General features: G+C 40.2%; 1 protein-coding gene across 28 annotated transcripts in view; it reads left to right on the top strand.

Annotated features, from left to right (window-relative positions):
- LOC148131540 (uncharacterized) overlaps positions 1–22313 on the top strand; it is a 72477-nt gene that overhangs the window by 21604 nt on the left and 28560 nt on the right. For 9 of the 28 annotated variants that reach the window (XR_015749013.1, XR_015749015.1, XR_015749017.1 and 6 more), the window contains exon 3: positions 13255–13363. The exons of 6 other annotated variants lie outside the window; for them this stretch is intronic. The gene's annotated coding sequence lies outside the window, so the exon portion shown is untranslated. Of the gene's footprint in view, positions 1–193; positions 236–3806; positions 3938–5020; positions 5216–13254; positions 13364–16359; positions 16859–19058; positions 19593–22313 lie in introns of those variants that run through there. 13 more of the 28 variants (XR_015749010.1, XR_015749027.1, XR_015749037.1 and 10 more) reach the window with 10 other exon arrangements.

The raw sequence follows: 22313 nt of genomic DNA, 5'->3' as shown, positions 1-22313 counted from the left end.
CCACATAAAAATATAGTAGGGAAAGACTGTAGAAAAATTGCAACAACAATACAATAACATCACTGTGGGATTTTTGTTGGTGTCTGCATCAAAATGCATAGACATTGGCACAAATGAGAAACTTGAACAAAATTGAAAACTGGAGAAAAATAAAAAATGATTAATTTGTCCTTTCTTTGTATATGTCTGGTAGTGTGTCACCTGCCCCTAAAGTATCCAGGATCTCAACTGTAAGGTAATGTTTTTTTTTTTTTAAAAAAAATCGGGAATATTGGATAATTTCAGACGACTAGGATTATTTTCAAACGGCAAGGGAAAACTGTAAACAGGAGGGTGTTTCCAGTATCAGCTGGTGTGAATTCATGCTCCTCAAATCCAGAGAGAAAGTTAATGAAGGCTAACTTTCTTTCTGGGATAACAGAATTGGAAGGGACCTTGGAGGTCTTCTAGTCCAACCCCTCTCCAATCTCTTCTAAAAATCCTGCAGTGATTTAAGCCATATTATGGGTAACATAACTGAGGCGAAGGTCTGAGCCATTCTTTTATTTTATTTATTCGTTTGATTTGTCAATCGCTTACAAGATAATAGGTATAAGTATAAACATGAGTATGAATATATGAAATAGGTACGAATAAATGGGGACAATAGGACAGGGATGGTAGGCACGATGGTGCACTTATGCATGCCCCTTACAGACCTCTTAGGAATGTGGGGAGGTCAATGGAGGATGTTTTTAAGAAGACTCTAGACAGTCGTTTATCTGAAATGGTATAAGTTCTCCTGCTTGGGGGATGGACTAGAAGATCTCAGCGTTCCCTTCCAGCTTATTCTATTCTATTCTATTCTATTCTATTCTATTCTGTTCTGTTCTGTTCTGTTCTGTTCTGCTCTGTTCTATTCTATTCTATTTCTGTTCTGTTCTATTCTATTCTATTCTATTCTATTCTATTCTATTCTATTCTATTCTATTCTATTCTATTCTATTCTATTCTATTCTATTCTATTCATCAGTTCTGACCTGAGAGTCTTAAGAGAGTTTCTGTGTAAGTGCACAACTCAAAGTATGTCATAGTTTTTGTGCAGAATATAATGAAAAAAAAAGTAGAATAACCATGCACCTCAACTCAAAGTCTACTTAGTACCATATCAACAAACAGTAGGCGGCAATGTGTTGTTATCAGAGTGCAAGAATAGAAACTTGCATTCTCTACGTTAATGTAAATACGTTCCCCTTGAATTTCCAAAATATATCTTTACTATGCAGAAGACAGGAAATGAGAGGAGAGCTGTTCTCTTCTGGCTTAAAATAAATCTTAACTTTCATGACCCGATAAAGCTCAGAAGGCAAGAGCTACCCTGGGAAAGTATTTCCTGCTTAATTTTTTAGTAAACATTCATGCAATTCCTTCTGGAGTGCATGTTGTCTTAAGAAAATGGAACATTGAGTTTCCTGTCGTAGCTGTTTTCATCAAATGGTTCATTTAATCAGGGAAAGATTTGGCATCCAATGGCAATGGCACTTTGGATAGATCGTGTCCAGATGAATTTATAGAGGCACAGAAGTGAATAGTGGACATGGTGCTGGGACTAAATAATGAAGAGAGAACCTGATTATGTGTCAACTCATAAAATATTTCTATGGTCTTTAAGAGTTGCCAACAGAAAGGGAGGGAGGGGCAGTGCGGCAGTTTGCAAACCGAACCTGCATCCCGTAAATGTTTTCAAAGATAGTAACTAGGTGACCGAAGTTTCTGCCGTGCAAAATTCCAACTGGAGAGCATGATTGATGACTCTTGGCTATGGATGTGTCCCATTGGAGAATCTGAATTATGATACACCCAGGGGGGTGGAGGAAAACCAGGGTCAAGGGTGACAAGGAATGATGTGTTTCAGAGTTGGCTACACCCAGGCAGTGTTGGTATGTTAACTCCCAATAAATCCTTTTTAAGTTTTGGAAGTTTGGCTCGAGACTCATGATTTAAATGGGGGTAACTGCCGGAGCCCTGACATTATGATTACTATTATTTATATATCTATTTATGACTTGCAAAGCTACCTAGTCAGCCTTCCCCAACTTGGGGGTGAGAAAATTTTTGTTGATATGGGATGGAGAGATTCTTTTTAAGACCAGGATCTGTTAATGGTTTAATTGCTTTTTATATACTTGTGAAAAGGCTGCAAATGGCTCAGTGATTAAGAAGCTGAACTTGTCCACTGGAAAGCTTACAGCCCAGGTTCGAGACCCAAGTGCTGTAGGATGGGGTGAGCTCCCATTACAGATGGCTCTCGACTTATGACCACAATTGAGCCCAAAAATTCTGTGACTAAGTGAAACACTTGTGAAGTGAATTTTGCTCCATTTTGCAACCTCCCTGGTCACAGTCGTTAAGTCAATCCCTGCCATTGTTAAGTTAGTAACATGGTTGTTAAGTGAATTGGGCTTTCCCATTGGCTTTGCTTGGCAGAAGGTCACAAAAGGTGATCGCATGACCACCGGAGCACTGCAGCTGTCATAAATATGATTCAGTTGCCACAGGTCTGAATCATGATCACATGACCGTGGGGATGCTGCCATAGTCATAAGTGTGAAAAGAAGTCTTAAGTCACCTTTTTCAGGGCCGTTGTAACTTTGAACAGTCACTAAAGAAACTGTTCTAAGTCGAGGATTACCTATACTTGCCCCAGCTCCTGCCCACCTAGCTGTTCAAAAGCATGAAAATGCGAGTAGATAAATAGGTACCACTTTGGTGGGAAGGTTACAGTGTTCTGTGTTTTGCCATACGCTCTGCACTGTGGCATGATCTCATGCTGGCCACATGACAGTGGAAATGTCCTTGAATAACACCGGCTCCCTCATCTAAGAAATGGAAATGAGTACCATCCAGTGGTGGGATTCAAAAAATGTTACTACCAGTTCTGTGGGTGTGGCATGGCTTGGTGGGTGTGGCATGGCTTGGTGGGCGTGGCAGAGGAAGGATACTGCAAAATCCCCATTCCCTCCCCACCCCATAACCTGCTTTCCAGCTCCGTTCTCCTGTGCAGGGCAACCAAAGAAGACCCAGCCAATCAGCTGGGACTCGGGAGGCAGAGAATAGATGGGGGCGGGGCCAGTCAGAGGTGGGATTTGCTGGTTCTCCGAATTACTCAAAATTTCCACTACCGGTTCTCCAGAACTGGTCAGAACCTGCTGAATACCACCTCTGATTTGCATACTTGTGATGGGGGGCGGGGAGGACTTAATTTTTTTCATTTTTTTTCTTTTATCTGCTATACTTACATGTTTTTTCTTTCTTGCACTTTGTATTTTTTCTTTTTAATTTTTGGGGTACTTTCTATTAGTTTTTATTTGTATAATTATAACTGTGTAATTGTAATCTCTAATATAATTATTATTAAAAAATAAATTTCCATGGTCTCAGTTGCTTCTTCTGTTTGAACACGCTCTCCTGTTTAACTTAACCCTTGCAAGATCATATAAACTTTTGTAAATAACAGGGGATATAAATGCACACACAACCTTATGTCTGACTCTAGAAAGGTAGAACAATTCCTAAATCAAGGTTTTATGAATGAGAACCTAGTAGAATAGATGAAATTTGTTTGGATATAGCACATATCAGTTTCAGGTCCAGGGTTAAATCATGTTTTGGGACAAAAGTAAGTCCAGTAGATGTTTTATACTATGAAATGGAAATGAAGGTTCTGAGATTAGTTGTTTTCTTGCAAACATTTCACTACCCAAACTAGGCAACATCATCATTCTTCACTAAGCTTGACTTAAAAAAGACACTCTTTATTTTTACAGTGCAATATTCAATCAACACTGTTCAGTCTTTTGAGATCAGCCAAGAAAATCCTATGAGAAGGCCAACATTGACAGAACCAATGCACCAAGAACCAAGGAGAGTTAAACATCTATATTATTTTCAAACCTGCTATCTTGAAGATCATGAATTCCCAAGTTTCATTTTCAGAGTTGTCCCAACACAACATCTGGGATGTGAAATCCCCTGTTCAATATAACGTTTCATACAAATGATTATCCAATCTCTTCTTAAAAAGTTGGGAGCATTCACAACTTCTGGTGGCAAGTCGTTCTACTGATTAGTTTGTTCTCACTGTCAGAAAATTTCTTCTTAGTTCTAACTTGGTTCTCTCCTTGATTAGTTTCTTGTCCTGCCCTCAGGTGCTTTGGAGAATAGATTGACTCCCTCTTCTTTGTGGCAGCCCCTGAGATATTGGAGCACTGCTATCATGCCACCCCTGGCCCTTCTTTTCATTAAAATAGACGTACCCAATTCTTGCAATGGTTCTTCATAGGTTTTAGCTTCCAGTCTAATCATCCTGGTTGCTCTTCTCTGCACTCTTTCTAGAGTCTCAACTTCTTTCTATAGTATGGAAACTAAAACTGGATGCAATACTGCCAGTGTGGTCTTGCCAAGGCATTATAAAGTGGCATTAACACTTCACATGCTCTTCATTCTATCCCTCTATTACTGCAGCCTGGGACAGCATTGGTTTTTTGGGCTGCTGCCGCACACTCCTAGCTCATATTTAAGTGATTGTCCACTAGGACTCCAAATTCCCTCTTGCAGTTACAACCACAACTTCAGTGGTGGAATTCAAATTTTTTTACTACCGGTTCTGTGGGCATGACTTGGTGGGCATGGCAGGGGAAGGTTACTGCAAAATCCCCATTCTCTCTCTCCACCCCACTAACCTGCTTTCCAGTTCCATTCTCCTGCGCTGGGCAACAAAAGAAGATGCAGCCGATCAGCTGGGACTTGGGAGGCAGAGAATAGATGGGGGCAGGGACAGTCAGAGGTGGGATTTGCAGGTTCTCTGAACTACTCAAAATTTCCGCTACCGGTTCTCCAGAACTGGTCAGAACCTGCTGAATAGCACCTCTGCACAACTTGCAGAAGCAAAGTTATAGTAGTTCAGTCTGTCTGAACGGTGGCGATCCAAATATCTTACTCCATTTATTTCTTTTGCTTCTATTTTATTCGCTTGCAAAAGATGTGCAACATGGCATCGTTTCTGAGCACGCTTGCCAGCCACTCTTAAAGGTTGGTCATAACATCCTAGGCAGCAAAGAAAGAGAAGGAAAGACGCAGCACTACATTAAGACCAGGGAAAGACACATGCTTGGCATGCTGGCATGGAGGAAGGAGGTTAAATGAGAACAAGTCTGCAGGAGAGCAAAGGGAGGAGGTGAGTGAAAAACACACATTGTGATGTCAACAGCACAAAACTGTGCTCCTCGTGGGCTTGAATTGCAACATCACGTGCAAGTAAGCAAAAGGCAGAATTTCAGATGGATTTCACTGTGATGAGACCGTGGCTTGCTGCAGACGTCCAAGAGAGGAGAATGACCCAATGGCAGTGACGCGGACAGTTAGTCCAAACAGAGTTCTCTCGTTCAAGCAGCCATTACTGGCCCCGACTCGCTAACCATGAAGCAACAGAGCTGAGTGATTCATAGGGTAATTGCAAGCTTTAAGGGCAGGATATTTTGCCTGAAGGTACTTTCTGCTCAGTTGGAGACTGCACATTGGGGCACTGAACTGTGAGTAGGCAAGACAGCTGTATATTCCACAGACACAAATATTTCCCCCATATTGAATGTCCATATATATGCCCTAAATCCCTCACAGGGTAGTACCATTATAACTTTTAATAGATTTAACAGATAAGCAGAGTTGGAGGGGACCTTGTAGGTCATCTAGTCCAACCCCCTGCCCAAGCAGGAGACCCTGCACCATTTCTGGCAGATGGGAGCCCAATCTCTTCTTGAAAGTCTCAAGTGATGGTGCTCCCACAACTTCCGAGGGCAAGCTGTTCCATTGGTTGATTGTTCTCACTGTCAGAAAGTTTCTCCTTATTTCCAGGTTAAATCTCTCCTTGTTCAGTTCCCATCCATTATTCCTTGTCTGGCCTTTGGGTGCTTTGGAAAATAGCTTGACCCCTTCCTCTCTGTGGCAGCCCCTCAAATATTGGAACACTGTTATCATGTCTCCCCTGGTCCTTCTCTTCACTAGACTAGTCATGCCCCAGCTAGTGCTAGGCAATGGTTCTCAATGGTTGAGCTAGGCAATGGTTCTCAACCTTTTCTTCACCACAGAAGCCCTTTAACAGAGGTGGTATTCAGCAGGTTCTGACCAGTTCTGGAGAACTGGTAGCAGAGAATTTGAGTAGTTCAGAGAACCCGCAAATACCACCTCTGACTGGAGATTTTGCAGTATCCTTCCCCTGCCATGCCAACCAAGGCACACCCACAGAACCGGTAGTAAAAAATTTAAATCCCACCACTGCCCTTTAAATATATTTTGTGGCCACGGACCCCCAAGACTTAAGATTTAAATCATAAATCATTTCTTCAAGCCTTCATGGACCCCCTGTGATGACATCATGTCCCTTCAAGGGTCTGTGGACTGTAGGTTGAGAACCATTGAGCAAGGCTACAAATGTACATGGTGTTCTCTCTACCGACCCTGTGAAATCGAGTGAAGTGCTGATAAATCGAGTGAAGTGCCTAACATGGGCTTTGATTGTTACCTCATAGCAACAGGGACCAACTGTGGCTCAACAGACAGTCAGCTTTCTTGCGTTCTTCATAAATAACCACAGCAGAAGAATGTTTTCAGCCCCCAAAATAATTTCTTAGACATGTTTATGTGTTCCCCTCCAAGGAGTATTCACTACAACCACTATGAGTAACAACCCACAGAGCCTTCCTCAGCATGTGTGGGCAATGGGATACCTACCACAGCACATGGCTTACAGTCATTCTCGGGATCATTTATGCAAACTTAATTAGTAGCGACTGGTTCCTTGGGAACAGGTTGCCTTTATCCTCTGTGGTAGCATTTCAAGGTGCTGAAGTAATACATGGGACCTGAGATTTGTATAGTCTGGAATGAGTCTTTAGCCTTCGTTTACTATTGCCTTTCAAATTTGAAATGGATCAGGCCTGCCGCATCCATCTTTCTGTTTCTCAGTGCGTTACATAGAGGGGGACAGAGGGGGAATGTCAGACCATGCAATAACAACAGGTCATCCCATGGGAACCAAGGTCATCTCAGCAGGTTCTGGCAAGAGACTAAGAGGAGTTGTTGAAGAGATCCCAGAACACCCAACTGAACAATGTGACCTGTAAACAATAAGGGAGGGAATTATCTATTCTTTAATTATACCAAAATAGCGGGAAATAAGACTAGACTAGACTAGACTAGACTAGAATGAAGGTAAGGACTCAACATCAATAAAATCTCTCAATGAACAATGAAGGTACTTTAATGAGCCACAAAAAGCATTTTTGTATGTGTGTGTGTATTTGTGTGTGTATTTGTGTGGAAATGCTTTCAGATGCAGCATTCAAACATTACTGATGAGGCAATATCCAAGAAGCTGTATAGAAAGTATATCAAGATGTCATTATGTGACTGAGGAAAAAAATAGCTATCCTTTGGTACAACAAAGACGACTTACTTATAATCTGCTTTGTGCTTGACAAATGAAAGGATACAAAAACAACCATAATACAAAGAGTAATAATGTGAGCAGCTAAAACTCTAAACTGTTCCCATCAGGAAGCACTGAAAATGTGATAATGTGGCTTCAGCCAGATTGTCATGGTTTATGGCTGCTGTATCTGTGCAATTAAAAGCCAGATGATCCTTGCATGGCAGCAGAGAACTAGAATTTTTATTATATACAGATAATCTACATTTTTGCAACTAGACGTGATAGCCCTCTCAGTGCTAATCCTACTTTTCTCAAATTAGCATATTCCAGATTTTTTCAACCAGTTCCCATCATCCACATTTATCAGGGCTAGTAAGAATGATGGGAATCAGCACTTCTACAATTTGGAAGGCTCTGACCTGAAGAAGGTTGTAAACAAGCTATAAAAAAATGGCCCAAAGATATATGAAATAGTTCCAGACTAGGCATTGTCATTTATTTCCTTAAAATCTTCAGCACTGAAAGTATCAACACCAAAAATGAACCTGTGCTCTAGACAGACACTAGAGTTAGTCAGCTGTGTGAATCACTGAGCGAAGAAATCAATGTTGAGAGCACATGGCCCTTTGAGGCGTGACCAGGGGGTCACATGCCATTGGGGTAAACTTTCGCTGCTGCTTCAAAACAAGCCATCAGGCAAAATGGTAACCACTGAGATGGCTACAGCTCAGCCAAATTATAGTCTTTTAATTGGAGCACAACATAAAACAGAGTGAGTCAATCTCCTGTAATTTTTTAGCAACTACCACGTGTTGTGGTATTTGCTCATGTCTGTTTTCTAAACGGTGGAGTTCTTCAACAGGTTTAAAGATACAAACATTGAGTTCCTTGGCCAAAGTAAAGTTTTACTCACGTTTGGCTATTATTCATATGTATGTGCACCATCCTCTCCACCATGGCTACTATATATGAAGAAAATACAAATTTAATCTGAGCTCGAGACTTGTAACAAGCCAGCAATATTTTTACTAGGGCTTTATTGAAGGGATAGGCAAATTTTTATGCATTTTGGGAGCATAATTAAGGCTTCTAAGGGCTTCTTGGTTGTGCATCAATATCATTGGAGGGGATTAGGGTGGTTTTTTTTCCTTTCATGGAGCAGAGATTTTGAGGAGTGATTAATGTTTGTTTTGCTAAAAATATAAAAGTGCAAGTTTCTAAAAAATAGTGATATGCCACTAAATTCCTTCGGCTCAATCTTGGGATATGGGATTTCAGAGATTGTGGTGGAATCTTCAGCAAGACTGGAGGGTGTGTGTGTGTGTGTAAAAAGTCAGCACCCACCCACCCTCCTAGAGAATGAAATATTTTGGGGGAAATTAAAAAAGCAGGATAAAATATTTCCCCTAAAGGAGAAATGAAAAAAAAAACCTTAAAGGAGGCAGAAACCAGCACCAGTTTCCCTGCCCCAAGCAGAAACTGAGGTGGCCAGCTTTTAGAAATGCAGTTTTGGTAATCCATTCAGAAAGACTGGGTCAAGGCAAACTTAGACAAGCAACAAACAAAAGGTTGACAAAATTAGCTCAGACAAGCACCTAGGATTTGTTTTTCCCCTTTTGCCTATAGAGCCAGCCATGACCTCTACATGACCCCATAGGAATCTGACAACAGCCAATAGACTATTAAAGGACAGGTTCTTGCACAGGAACAGGAAGCTCAAATACAAAGCCCAAAGATGGTATAAAAACCCATCCACTCTCAACTCCATTTTGTCAGCTGTCCCAGAATCACATGCGGTTGTTGGTTCTGCTCACCAGTGAACCAACTTTCTTCCCAATCAGCCTCCATTTTGTTACTAGCTTGGACCTGGTCCTGGATTTTTCTTCCAACAATGTTAAGAGGGGCTTCAGTTTGGAGTCTCTGCACTGAAGTAAGCAGCATGCGCTGGATCTCCCCAGGAATCCTTGAAAGGTTCTCTTGCCATTCCCAAAGGAATGTAGTCAATGTGGCAAGATTAATGTCAGGCAAGAGCAACCAGAGCAACCACTGGTGAAGAGTCTCAACAGGAGTTTTATTGCTAGTCAACTGTGTTACAAGAATCTCACCAGACCAGGAGTGGGCTGCTGGGGGTTTGCAGGGGGTCAGGAGAGCCCCTAGTTAAGATTCTGTGCAGTTCAGAAAACTCCCAAATCCCACTCCTGGCTGGCCCCACCCACCCCTCCCATCCCCTCCCAGGAGTCCCTACGTTTTGGATGCAGGTAAGTGCAGGGGGCACGCGGAAGCTCAGGGAGGGTAAAAAACGGGCCTACTGGAGGCTTGGGAAGGCTGGAAATGGGCCCATTTCTGGATTCCAGAGAGCCTCTGGAGCCTAGGAAGGTGGTTTTTGCCCTCCCGGATGCTCAAGGAAGCCTCCGGAGCCTGGGGAGGGCAAAAATGTCCCCCCCCATGGTGCAGGAGGCCAACTAGGTCAAAGCCACCTAGCAACCGAACAAAGAACCCATTGCTAAATTTTGTTGAAGCCCACCCCTGAACCAGACTAACTGCATTCCCTTGGGAACAGCAAAAGAAGCCTTCAAGGATTCTGGGATAGCTCTGGCCTGTGCCACTTACTGCAGTGCAAAGATTCTAATCGCAGGCCTCTCTTGATGCCTCCTTCCAGTCTAGTTGGAGATTCTACCACAGAGATAGGCACAATAGAGAGAGACTACCTATGGCTTGTAGGTTATGTGGTACCCACTGCTGCCTCATCAGACTATTGTGTTCTGCCAGTCTTATAATTTATTTTGTTTTTAGTATTATTATTTTCTGCCTTAAGATATGAAATTGAGATTTGCATTCACTTTTGAAAAGTGAATGCAAATTGAATAATCATAAGAGCAATGATTATGATGGTTCGTGTTACAAATATTTAAACAGGGCTTCTAAAAATATACAAAGAAAGATTAACCAGTTATTATTCAAAGGAACCCACAGTGAATATTATGAAAAGAGCAATCTAGCTATGTTGATGAAATGAGACCTTGAGCTTAACAAGCCTACAATATTGACATAAACTATATTTGTGTATTCCTTCCAGACTTTTTTTCCCCCTAGTCCCATGCCACAAATATTTTTCTCATGAGCTCTTATATAAAAATATTGTTCTCTCATTCTTTCTTTAAATACATGCAACTTAAGCCTAGCAAATTTGGAAGATGTTTGAACATGAACCTCAATGGAAGAGCTTTTACATGTCAAATATAGAAAGTATCTCCATGCAGAAGCTGAGAAAGGGACTTAATCTTATATGAAATCTTGACAAGGTTGGTGTAGACAATTCCAATTTAGCTAAGCATAAGAGAGATAACAGACTGGTTGGAGTGAGGGTTAGGGTTAGGTGAAATTCATCCTTGATTTCATTTAAATTACAGATTTTAGAGTGAGGTGATTCAATTCAAGCCACTTCAACATTCAGTATCCAATAAAAATATTTTTTGCTCCTCCGTGTTTTTAAAAGCAGAAATGAAGGGGAAAAAAATCAGCAACCAACCTATAGAGAAGAGATTTCTGGTCTATAGGCATAATAATAAAGATTTGATTTAATTTGATTTGATTCCAACAAAAGAGGAAGAAACCTACTTCAGATTAAAAACAAAAACTTCCCAAAATTTGTTAAAAAGTGCTTGGCCATTTTCTTGGAGGTGATCAGGGTCAATCGTGATGGCTCAGGTAAAACTAAAACCCTTAAGCTTCTTTCATATGAATAGAGACCCATTACAGGAAATCCTTGACTTACAACCCATCCATTTAGTGACTGTCCAAAGTTACAATGGCACTGAAAAAAAGTGAATTATGACTGATTTTCACACTTACGACTGTTGCAGCATCGCCATGGTCATGTGATCAAAATCTGAGACCTAGAACTGGGATATACATATAGAATAGAATAGAATTTTTTATTGGCCAAGTGTGATTGGACACACAAGGAATTTGTCTTGGTGCAAATGCTCTCACTGTACATAAAATAAAAGATACATTAGTCAAGAGTCAAGAATCATAAGGTACAACACTTGATAATAGTCATAAGGTACAATAAGCAATCAGATCATACTAGGAAACAGTCAACATAAATCGTAAGGATACAAGCGACAAAGTTACAGTCATACAGTCACAAGTGGGAGGGGATGGGTGATAAGGAGTGATGAGAAGATTAACAGTAATTCTAGTGCAGACTTTGTAATAGTTGAACAGGGTTGAGGGAATTATTTGTTTAGCAGAGTGATGGCTTTCAGGAAAAAACTGTCCTTGTGCCTAGTTCTTCTGGGTTGCAGTACTTTATAGCATCGTTTTGAGGGAAGGCGTTGAAACAATTTATGTCCAGGATGTGAGGGGTTTGTAAATATTTTCACAGCCCTCTTTTTGACTCATGCGGTATACAGGTCCTCGAATGAAGGCAGGTTGGTAGCAATTGTTTTTTCTGCAGTCCTAATTACTTTCTGCAGTCTTTGTCTGTCTTGTTGGGTTGCAGAACCAAACCAGACTGTTGTAGAGGTGCAGATGACAGGCTCAGTAATTAAGGTGACCAACTTTTTTACAAGGAGAAGGAGGACACAAATAAATTGAAGAAAAAGAAAACAAAGCCATTTGCGCACAGCGCACTCTTGCATGGGGCGTGTTCTTGGCGCACTCTCTCAAAACAATTCTCCTGTGTGGAGCACATGCGCCTCATAATCCCATCTCACCACACTGTACCGAGCCTTGACAAATCGTCATGTCAAATACAAATACATCACATCACACACAATGGATCGGATCGGCATCGATCAAATATGGAGATTTACAGATTAGTCTTCAAATATCAAAAAGGAGGACATGTAGGAGGATGCTTTTCGAGAGAGGACAGAACTTTCAAAAGAAGGACTGTCCTCCCTAAAGGAGGATGATTGGTCACCTTACAATAATTCCTCTGTAGAACTGTTCCCAGCTGGCTTCCAACAAGCAAAGTCAATGGGGGAAGAACGATTTACTTAGCGACAACATGATTCATTTAACAACTTTGGATCAAAATGGTCAGTCTTGCATTTTGACAAGCCAGAAGTGGGAGGTTTGGATGCCACTGGGGGGTGGCCTTGTAAAATCTAGCATTTGAAGTAGCAGGTACATAAGCTTTGGACAATGCTAATCCTGCCTTGTACACAGGTGTGTAATCAGTAGCATGAGAAATTTCAGTGTGGCATGCAGGATATTTTAAGGATGTAGGGCAGTGGTGGGATTCAATTCTTTTTTTACTACCGGTTCTGTGGGCGTGACTCAGTGGGCGTAGCATGGTGTGGCTTGGTGGGTATGGCATGGCGGGCATGGCAGGGGAAGGATACTGTAAAATCTCCATTCTCTCCCCACCCCATTAACTTGCTTTCCAGCTCCATTCTCCTGTGTAGGGCAACAAAAGAAGACCCAGCCAATCAGCTGGGACTCAATAGGAGGCAGAGAAGAGATGGGGGCAGGGACAGCCAGAGGTGGTATTTGCCAGTTCTCCAAACTACTCAAAATTTCTGCTACTGGTTCTCCAGAACTGGTCAAAACCTGCTGAATACCTCTTCTGATGTAGGGGCTTGGTATTAGACCAAATTTTGGGTTCAATTGTGGTTGTAAATCCAGGACTGAAATCATAGTTTCACGGGTTGCAAATAATAGATTCAGATGTAGATAGTTGTGAGGTTACTAAAATCACTTTCAGAGACTTGTGGACAGTATGAATGTTGAAGCTATGGCCATGAATAAAGTTGGAACCCTCTGCTTCTCCTCAGAGATGCCTTGAATTGCAAGATGGATGCATATAAATTGAACGAACGAATGAAAAATAGGAACAGTCTATTTGAGCACAATTCATTCAGCAGAAAATAACCTCTTAGAATGGTAAGTAGTTAACGCTTCTGTTCTGAGTCATTCTTCAATCTGTGACTAAGCCCAGCTAATCCTGTAATGAGTGGCATAACTGACCCTAGTTGGATTTCCCCCCCCCATCATATACAGAAGCTAGGAATTCCTACTTCTCTTTTTTTAAAAAACAGTGAATATCAGATTTGTCAAACCAGTACAGAACTTACTTCTACTGTTGATTCTATAATCAGGAGATCATCAATATGTGGAGTACAGCTGAGATTCCAGAAAATAGAATCTCCATAAAGTGTTTCAATATTCCAGGGATTCCTAATGCCCTATAATGGACAATGAAACTAAAATATACAAAGAACGGTGACAGGAATTGGGTATGTCTAGTCTAGTCTAATGAAAAGAAGGACTAGGGAAGACATGGTAGCAGTGTTCCAATATTTGAGAGGCTCCTGCAAAGACAAGAAGGTCAAACTATTTTCTGAAGTACCAAAGGGCAAGAAAAGAAACAGTGATGGAACCTAACCAAGATGAGAAGCAACCTAGAACTAAGGAGAAATTTCCTAAGGATGAGGGTGGTCAACCAATGGAACAGCTTGCCTTTAGAAGTTGTGGGTGCTCCATCACTGGAGGCTATTGAAAAGAGATTGGACAACCATTTATCTGAAATAGTATAGGATCTCCTCCTCAAATGGGAGTTGGACTAGAAGACCTCCAAGTTCCCCTCCAACTCTATCATTCTATGTTCTAAAGTTTAGATATCTACTATAGTATACTTCATCTAGATCAAGTTGGCAAAGGCTTTCTCTCCCTAGTATTCTGGATTTGGCATTTTACCCAGCTATGTAGAATAGGCAGATGTTGATGTTTGATGGTGTTAGAGACATCATCACAGGATCTAAGCTGTTCCAAGTAAAACTGCCTTTTGCATTTGAGTAATAGGAATTTTGTCCATGCTGAAGGTGTATAAGTGGTCCCCAAGACTGGTAGCAGGGACTGTTATGTTTGATACTATCTGCAGATTCTAATGGAGGGTGTTGTGAATCAATAAAAGTTACTAGCATAAATGCAAATCAGGGTTTGGAAACCTGCACACCTGATTGGCCCTTATACAACAACTAGGGATTGGTCCATAAGTAGTCCCTGATTGGCCACTATTTTGACACTTCTCATTGGTTATAAGTTTGAACTTGTTGCAAATGTCATTGGTTAATAAGGTAGCAGATAACCCTATAAAAGGGTTGCTGTTGCCCATAGCCTTGCTCTGTACTGTTCTATTTACGATTATTAAAGAGTTGAAGTCACTGGTCAGATGTCTGGTCTCCATTATTCCCCAAACCTAACAGAGGGTTCATTTTCTGTATTCAGTTCTGAATGTTTGGTGTGTTTATATCAGTTACTTTCTTCTTGCTTTCTGTCTCAGGAAAATAGCTGCACTGGCTAATTCCATTTCTAGAGCTATTGCAAATGCCACAAAACAGCCACTCTTAAAGTGCTTCACCATATACTCTACCTACAAAGCAATCCCTCCATTTCTCCTCTAAAAGTCCCCCCAAATTGTAATCTCAAGAGAAATAACTAATGTGATAGAAACAGCTTGTGAAATTTAAAATCCATATAGTGTGACTGATGGAACAGGTAAGAAATTATCTTTCTGTGATCTCACAAGCTTATCAAGTATCTTAAGCTTCGAAAAAGCTGGAGCAGTGAGGGCTTTTATTATAGAAAGATCTGCAACCTGCAGGCAGTGAAAAAGATTTATTTTTGTTTAGAATTATCTCTTTCTTTGCTTCAAGATAAAAAGAAAATCATTCTGCATATGAATTGTAGGAAGTAGGCAGAGTGATATCCAACTTCAATGTGTCCAAGAATAAGCATTTTCTTTTTTCTTTTTTTTAAAAAAAAGAATAGTTGGAATTTCTCAGGTTCCCAGTTAGAGATTATTTTGACTGCTTATTGAGCACATAAATATTCAATCGCTTTCCTGTTGAATATCAGTTCTTAAAATATCCTACCTTCCTCACCAATAATACTATGTTGTGGTTTAAATTGAAGCCATATGCACAGGCTCAAACTGAACTACTCTTTACAATAAAGCTGTTAAGAATCTTGACAAAACTCCACAGATATTTCTGTATCTCTATTCTGCTTTGCTCTGCTTAGTTTTTTGTAATTCAAATCTGGTGGCCTTAGAGAAAGGAAGCCAAACAAACAATATGTTGAGCCATGCGTGATATATCAAAACAACTATTTTTGCCATTTCTCATCCTGACATCCTGACATGTGTGATATTCCATTGTAGAATGTGGGACACAAGTTTAAAATTCACCTTAGTGTGATTGATAGCCATTAAGTCATGGTCAACTCCTAGTGACTGATTGATAAGATTTTCTCCACGATAACCTGTCCTTAACTTGTTCTTTCAGGTCTCCCAATGGTGCATTGCAACTGAATCCAAAAAAGGGACATGGTGGCTCAAGTGTCTAAGATGCTGAGCTTGTCAGTCAGAAAGGTCAGCAGTTTGGCGATTCGAATCCCTAGCACCGTGTAATAGAGTGAGCTCCCGTTACTTGTCCTAGCTTCTGCCAATCTAGCAGTTTGAAAGCATGTAAAAATGCAAGTAGAAAAATAGGGACCACTTTGGTGGGAAGGTAACAGCGTTCTGTGCACTTTCGGCATTTAGTCATGCTGGCCACATGACCATGGAGACGTCTTTGGACAGTGCTGGCTCTTTGGCTTTGTAACACAGATGAGCACTGCCCCCTAGAGCCGGAAATGACTAGCACATATGTACGAAGGGAACCTTTACCTTTAACTTTAACTGAATCCATCCATATAGCTGCTGGTCCTCCTATTCGCTTTCCTTCTATCTTTCCTAGTATTATAGTCTTTTCCATCCAGATGTCTTTAGTAAACATGCTTGAAGTAGGACAATTTGAGCCTGATCATTTGTGTCTTGAGTTAGAACTCTGGGTTGATTTGTTTAATGATCCATTGAATTATTTTCTTGGCTTTCTTAGCTTTCCATGGTATTCTCGTGAGTCTTCTCCAACACCATAGTTGACATGTTTCAATACAGTACTCTTCCTGTCCTGCTCTTTCAAAGTCCAACTTTCACTTCCATATATTGTTGCAGGCAATATCATGGCTTGCACACATACCAAGAAGGAAATACCTAGAAGAGTCCACACCCATTTACACTACTCAGGTGACCCCGAGGACACAAATAAACCTCCAAGTGGCCTCAACAAATCTCTACAAGAATGCAAATGGCCAGTTCTCTGCAAGGAATATAAATCCTTCCATTCTCCACCATCCAGTGAGAGCTGAAGAAACTTCTTGGATGAGAAGCAAAACGTCCTCAAAGAATAACAAGAAAGTCCAGTTGCCTCCTGAAAAAATACCTTTGGGACCACCATGACCTGGATGATTGAGAATCTCCATAGACATCTGGCTTGCACAACTCTATCTCATCAGCATACTGATCCTTCCATGCACCTAGAGTCCTAGTTTCAGGATCCAATTGAGGATCCAATTGAGGATCCAATTTGAGTCGGTCACTGAGATCAGAGGTTTTTTTTTTTTTTTTGCTAGTTTTGTTCTTCCTAGCTTGTTTGCCTTCATTCATGAGTCCTCACTCACATCTCTTTGGTTAACCTTAATCTTTTCCTTTGGTTGTAACTCCACTTTTGGAAGTACCTTTCAAGTATTTCATTGCTGTTGGAACAAGAAAATGTCTGGACCTCTCAGTCTTCCTTTCCCCCCCTCATTTTCTTTTCTTTTCTTTTCCTTTCTTGGTCTGTCTTCCTTCCTTCCTTCCTTCCTTCCTTCCTTCCTTCCTTCCTTCCTTCCTTCCTTCCTTCCTTCCTTCCTTCCTTCCTTCCTTCCTTCCTTCCTTTCATGTTGACCTCTGGTGAATGCCTGGATAACTCCCTGCAGTTTTCTTTGCAAGTTTTCAGAAGTGATCTGCCATTGCCTTCTTCCTAAGGCTAAGAGGGAGTGACTGGCCCAAGGTCACCTTCTGGCTTGTGCCTAGAACTCACAGTCTCCTGGTTTCTAAGCCAGTGCCTTAACCACTATGCTAAATTGAATCTCAATCCTAGGACAAAATTACTGTTTTAAAAGAAAAGTAAAGTCTGGCTCACCTTGGCTGATCTTGAAAGATGAGCTCGGTTGTTAAAATGTGGATGGGGATGAGGAAATCTATCTCAAAACATCTGCTTTTCCCTTGGTTAGATTTAGATTTGGATTGTAAGGTATCTCTTATAGCAGAGAAGGATCCCTTGAAGGACTTATTTAAAAATGATAGGGTAGGGGGTACATTACAAATAGATGCAGCATCAATTCCTGGGCTGACAGAGCAAGCTGGAATTTATCACATTCTTTCTTTCTTGTTTTTTTTTTTAAATAAAAACATAATAACATAAAAGAGATGTTTATTTTATTATTTCCATTTTTAAACATATTGTTTTCAGCAACCCAGGCAGTGTTTGTATCTGATAAACATGACCCTCTAACAGATACTGTCCTCCCATAACTGTCTTGTCTCTAAAATTATCCAGTGATTTTTTTCCCTATTACTACTCATTGTTTTCATTTAGCAGCTGGTGGGAGAAATTAATAGCTTACTTCAATTCATTTCACAAGTTTGTGGCATAGATAACATTTGAACTGGGGACTTTCCAGCTTATTTTCTTGGCCTCTCAATCCTCCCAGCTTTCTGTTAAATATCATATTATGAGACTCATAAAAAGTTTTGTGAATAGTATTATCATTATAAGTTGTCCTGAGGTGATTCTTGGATTGGGGAACATAAACGTTAATAGTCTAGTGATACATTTCTTTGCAAACTAAGCTTTAGAAGATGCTTCTGAATGAATACGAAGCAGGGTTTGGAGGCAGGTCTTCCCTCCAAGCTATTATAATCTAGGTGTCTCTATTTGAGAAAAATCTAAGTCTCATAGCCAGGTAATTATTTTATTAGGCCCATCAAAATGTCCCCAAAGCAGATGAAAGCTTTTGAGTTCACTAAAACATCTGGCAAGATGTTACAAATTAGAAGATGGAAAAAATCAAGGAAGTCCAAGAATTAGACTTGGTGGTTCAGCCATGAAACCTGCCATTTAGCCAATCTCAACATGCAGGTTGTGCAAAAGGTGATAAGAGATGTTCTCAATGTCAAAGTAAGGTTGACATTGTCAATATGGTTGGCCTGTAGCTCTACTCTATTCATAAAACATGCTAAGCTGTAAGGGTGTTGGGGCTTATTACAATACAATCAATAAGCAAAAAGCTGAAAACACATTGAGTCAGAGGCCATTCACTTATCTGCCTAGTAAATTCCTTAAAGATTAACCTATCTAATGTTTTGGCCCTGGGCAGAAACAAATCTTCAATATATTATAAAGTAATGACAGGTTAGAAGCTATCTTGATCCCGGGGGTTAGATGTTGTAAGAGAAGCATCAGATAGGATTGTTTAGTAGAAAGGACTCAAAGCATACTCAGTATTCATATCAATTCATTCTATGTGTACATTAAATAAATAGACAATATCCAATCTTAGCATGTTCCTTTCCCAATTCTGAGTTGTTTTCTTGTCCCATATTTTATTTGTATTGTTCCTGCATGGTCATTATATATTATGCATTGGTTTTTTGTTATTTGCACTGCTTTATATCAATTATTGGAAAATAATGATTTCATTTTTATCACTACAGGATAGGCACTACTTTTAAGTTGTTGCTCATTTGTCGTATTGGAAGCTACATCTACTGAAATTTGAATTGGAACTGGAAGAAATTCAACTTCCAAGTTTCTTAAACTATTAGAAATGATCACTACATCTTAAAAGACAGAAATATAATAAATCAATATGACATGAAAGTCTTGGACACTGAATGGAACAAGGAATTGAAGATTTTGTCTAAACAATGAGGAATTATCTTAATGTCTTAAGGTAGTATATTTAAAGTCAATTGTTTATTCAACAAAACACAGTATTTTAGACTTACTGGACCCATTATATAAAAAAAGAGAATTGGTATCATTATTTTGCTGCACATGTAATGAGATATAGTGAGACTAATGCTTCATTAAAACCTATGTCCTAAATTTCTTATGATCTCCTGAGAAGAAGGCATTAAGTATATATAAATCTGATTTTAAGGCAGGGTTTAATATTTTTAGATTCTATATTCTCTTGAAACAAATGGAAATTGACAGCCAGGAAATAAAAATGGATTTTCTTCTTCCTTTCTTATTGCTAAGAGATTAAACCTTCAACAATGGAAAATACATTTATGGCCTAAACTACGCAGTGAAGATATGATGTTACTTACAATTTCTTAACAAGTTGCTTAGAGATTTAAAGAAATAAGGCCATTGTTTGTTGATACTATTGTGTAAATCTCTACTTGTGTCTGGGCAAAGAGAGAGAGAGAGAGTTGTTTTGTTAAAAGCTTGAAGGATTCAGACTATCTAAAACAGTTTATAGAAGGGCTATAAGATAATGATGGGATTAAAAGCCAAAGCTTGTGAACAGAGTTTAAAGCAATTTGGAAAGTTAAGCCTTGAAAAGAGAAAACTGAAGTGGAAATTACAAAAGGCAGAAGACAGGCTCATGCTATACTGCAAGATACAAAGCAGATTCTGGTTAAATGTTTGAAGAAAATGAACTTCTCAACAACAAAAGCAATTTGGTAATGCAGAGAGATGGCTGACTGTCCTTCACTGGATGTGTCCAAGCGGAGACTAGACAGACAACCTTTTGAGTGAAGGATTAATGGATGAAGGATGAGCCACAGTGGCATAGAAGTTAGAATGCAGTACTGCAGCCTACTTCTGCTGACTGCTGACTGTCCTGCAATTTTTCCAGTTCAAATCTCACCAGGCTCAAGTTAACTCAACCTTCCATCCTTCCGAGGTGGGTAAAATGGGGACCCAGATTATTGGGGGCAATATGCTGAGTCTGCAAACCGCTTAGACCATAAAGCACTGTGAAGTGGTATATAAGTCTAAGTGTTATTGCTATTAATTTAAATTCTTGCTCTGACAAGGGATTCGATTCAATTATTTAAATTACTTCTACCCTGTTTCTCCAACAATACGGCCTCCCCCAATAGGAAGTCCCAGCATGTTTTATAGGCATGAAATGAAATTAAGCCCCCCCCCCCAAATTAAGGCCTATATTAAAACATGCGAAAAGGGGGGGAATAGTGGGGGGGGGCTTGCTCTTAGGAAGTACTTTTGTTGCACACCTGGATATGGTGCTGCCTGCGTTGACCCCGATACAAAGTGCCCCACCAACGCCGAGGTCAACATCCAAGCCATCGCCGCCCACCCACCCAAAGATGCAAGGGGGGGGGAATTAAGTCACCCCCAAAAAGACGGCCTAGCCATTTTTTCAGGGCTCAAAAAATAAATAAATAAATAAATAAGACCCGGCCTTATTATATGAGAAACACGGTACTAATTCTATGATTTTTTAAAAAAAATCTGTATTCTGTATTCTCTGTTCTCCTAAATCACTGCTCTCATTTTTTTAAACCAAAGAATCCTAACCATTCTCCTGCATGCCTTACTGATAGCCCATAAATCATCTCCTCCTCCTCCTCCTCCTCCTCCTCCTCCTCCTCCTCCTCTTCCTCCTCCTCCTTCCTCTCAGAATTAGATAAATTGCCATATCCATTTGAATTGAGCACTGAACCACACCAACCTATCACCAAATGGAAATGATAATTTATCCATTATATTCTGTTTAATTTTGATTTATATTTCCCAATTTTTTTAACTGACAAGCCTGGGTTTAGATGTTTATGCAAGTAAGTGAAGAACAATTAACTCAGGTGGAAAAAAGGTTGTGGCTTGATCCTTAAAATCATCTCTGCTGTCATTTCTCCTAAGAACCTCCCTTGCTGGATTAGTATTTGCTTCCAAAACAGAGGAAGCCCTTGAGAATTGCTTATAGTAACAAAGTGCAACGGACAGTGTTGAACCACACAGTACTTGTGTGTCTTTATGGGCTTCTTATTGACACAATTCCCGAGTCTGAGTAAAACTGTGGTCAGAAGCTCTGCAGGCCAATGGAAAATACTGATTAAGATGTCGCAAAGATCAGGATTATGAAAAAAAAAAAATGTTCCTCAAACACTGGTTTGAAGAAGGAGTTTTGGTCTACTTATGTATTGGGCTGCTCACCTGAGAAAGATAAGCAATAGTTTACCACCAAATGGAAAAGACACCTCTAATTGAACTGTCAGGAGTCCATCTGGAAACTTCCATTTCCAACCTCAGTTTTGAACATCCTTGAAAGAAGATTTTCATTGTTCAGATTGCAGAAACTGGCTTACCAATGTAAACAAGTGAGTGAATGGGAGACTTCCAAGAAACAACTGTTACTTGCAGGACAAGCACGGAAATAGGATTTCTTGGTTGAAATCCTATTATTAGTGTTCATGTCATTAGAATTGGGGTGAAGCTAAGTGTCAGGGAAGCAGCTTGGCTTGTTTTCCATTTCCAATGGATCTTTTCCCTTATCATATGAATTGGGAGGAATGGGGATTTTTTTTATGTCAAAAGGGGAAAGAGTAATAGCAATAGCACTCAGATATATATACCGCTTTACAATGCTCTACAGCCCTCTCTCGGCGGTTTGCAGAGTGAACAATCTGGGTTCTCATTTTACTGACCTTGGAAGGATGGAAGGATGAGTCAGTCTTGAGCTGATCAGGATTGAACTGCTGGCAGTTGGCAGTGTTCGCCTGCAATACTGCATTCTAACCACTGCAGCATCATGGCTATAGGAGCATCTACAACCGCAGTGACTGGCTTTACAATGGCAGGTGCAACTGGGCAGTTGAAGCCCTAGTCCTTTTGACACCTAGCCACATCTTTCCTTCATCTTTCCCTACCTTCATCTTTCCCTATCTTTCCTTACTTTTTGTTTCATCACAGGAACAGTAAGGCCAGACTAC

Source organism: Notechis scutatus, chromosome 3, assembly GCF_049901735.1.
Source record: "Notechis scutatus isolate UNSWTSFEM ecotype Mainland chromosome 3, rNotScu1.2, whole genome shotgun sequence".
NCBI classification, from domain to species: Eukaryota; Metazoa; Chordata; class Lepidosauria; order Squamata; family Elapidae; genus Notechis; species Notechis scutatus.
The sequence above is the reverse complement of the archived record's forward strand: the minus strand, read 5'-3'. Positions and strand labels throughout refer to the sequence as shown.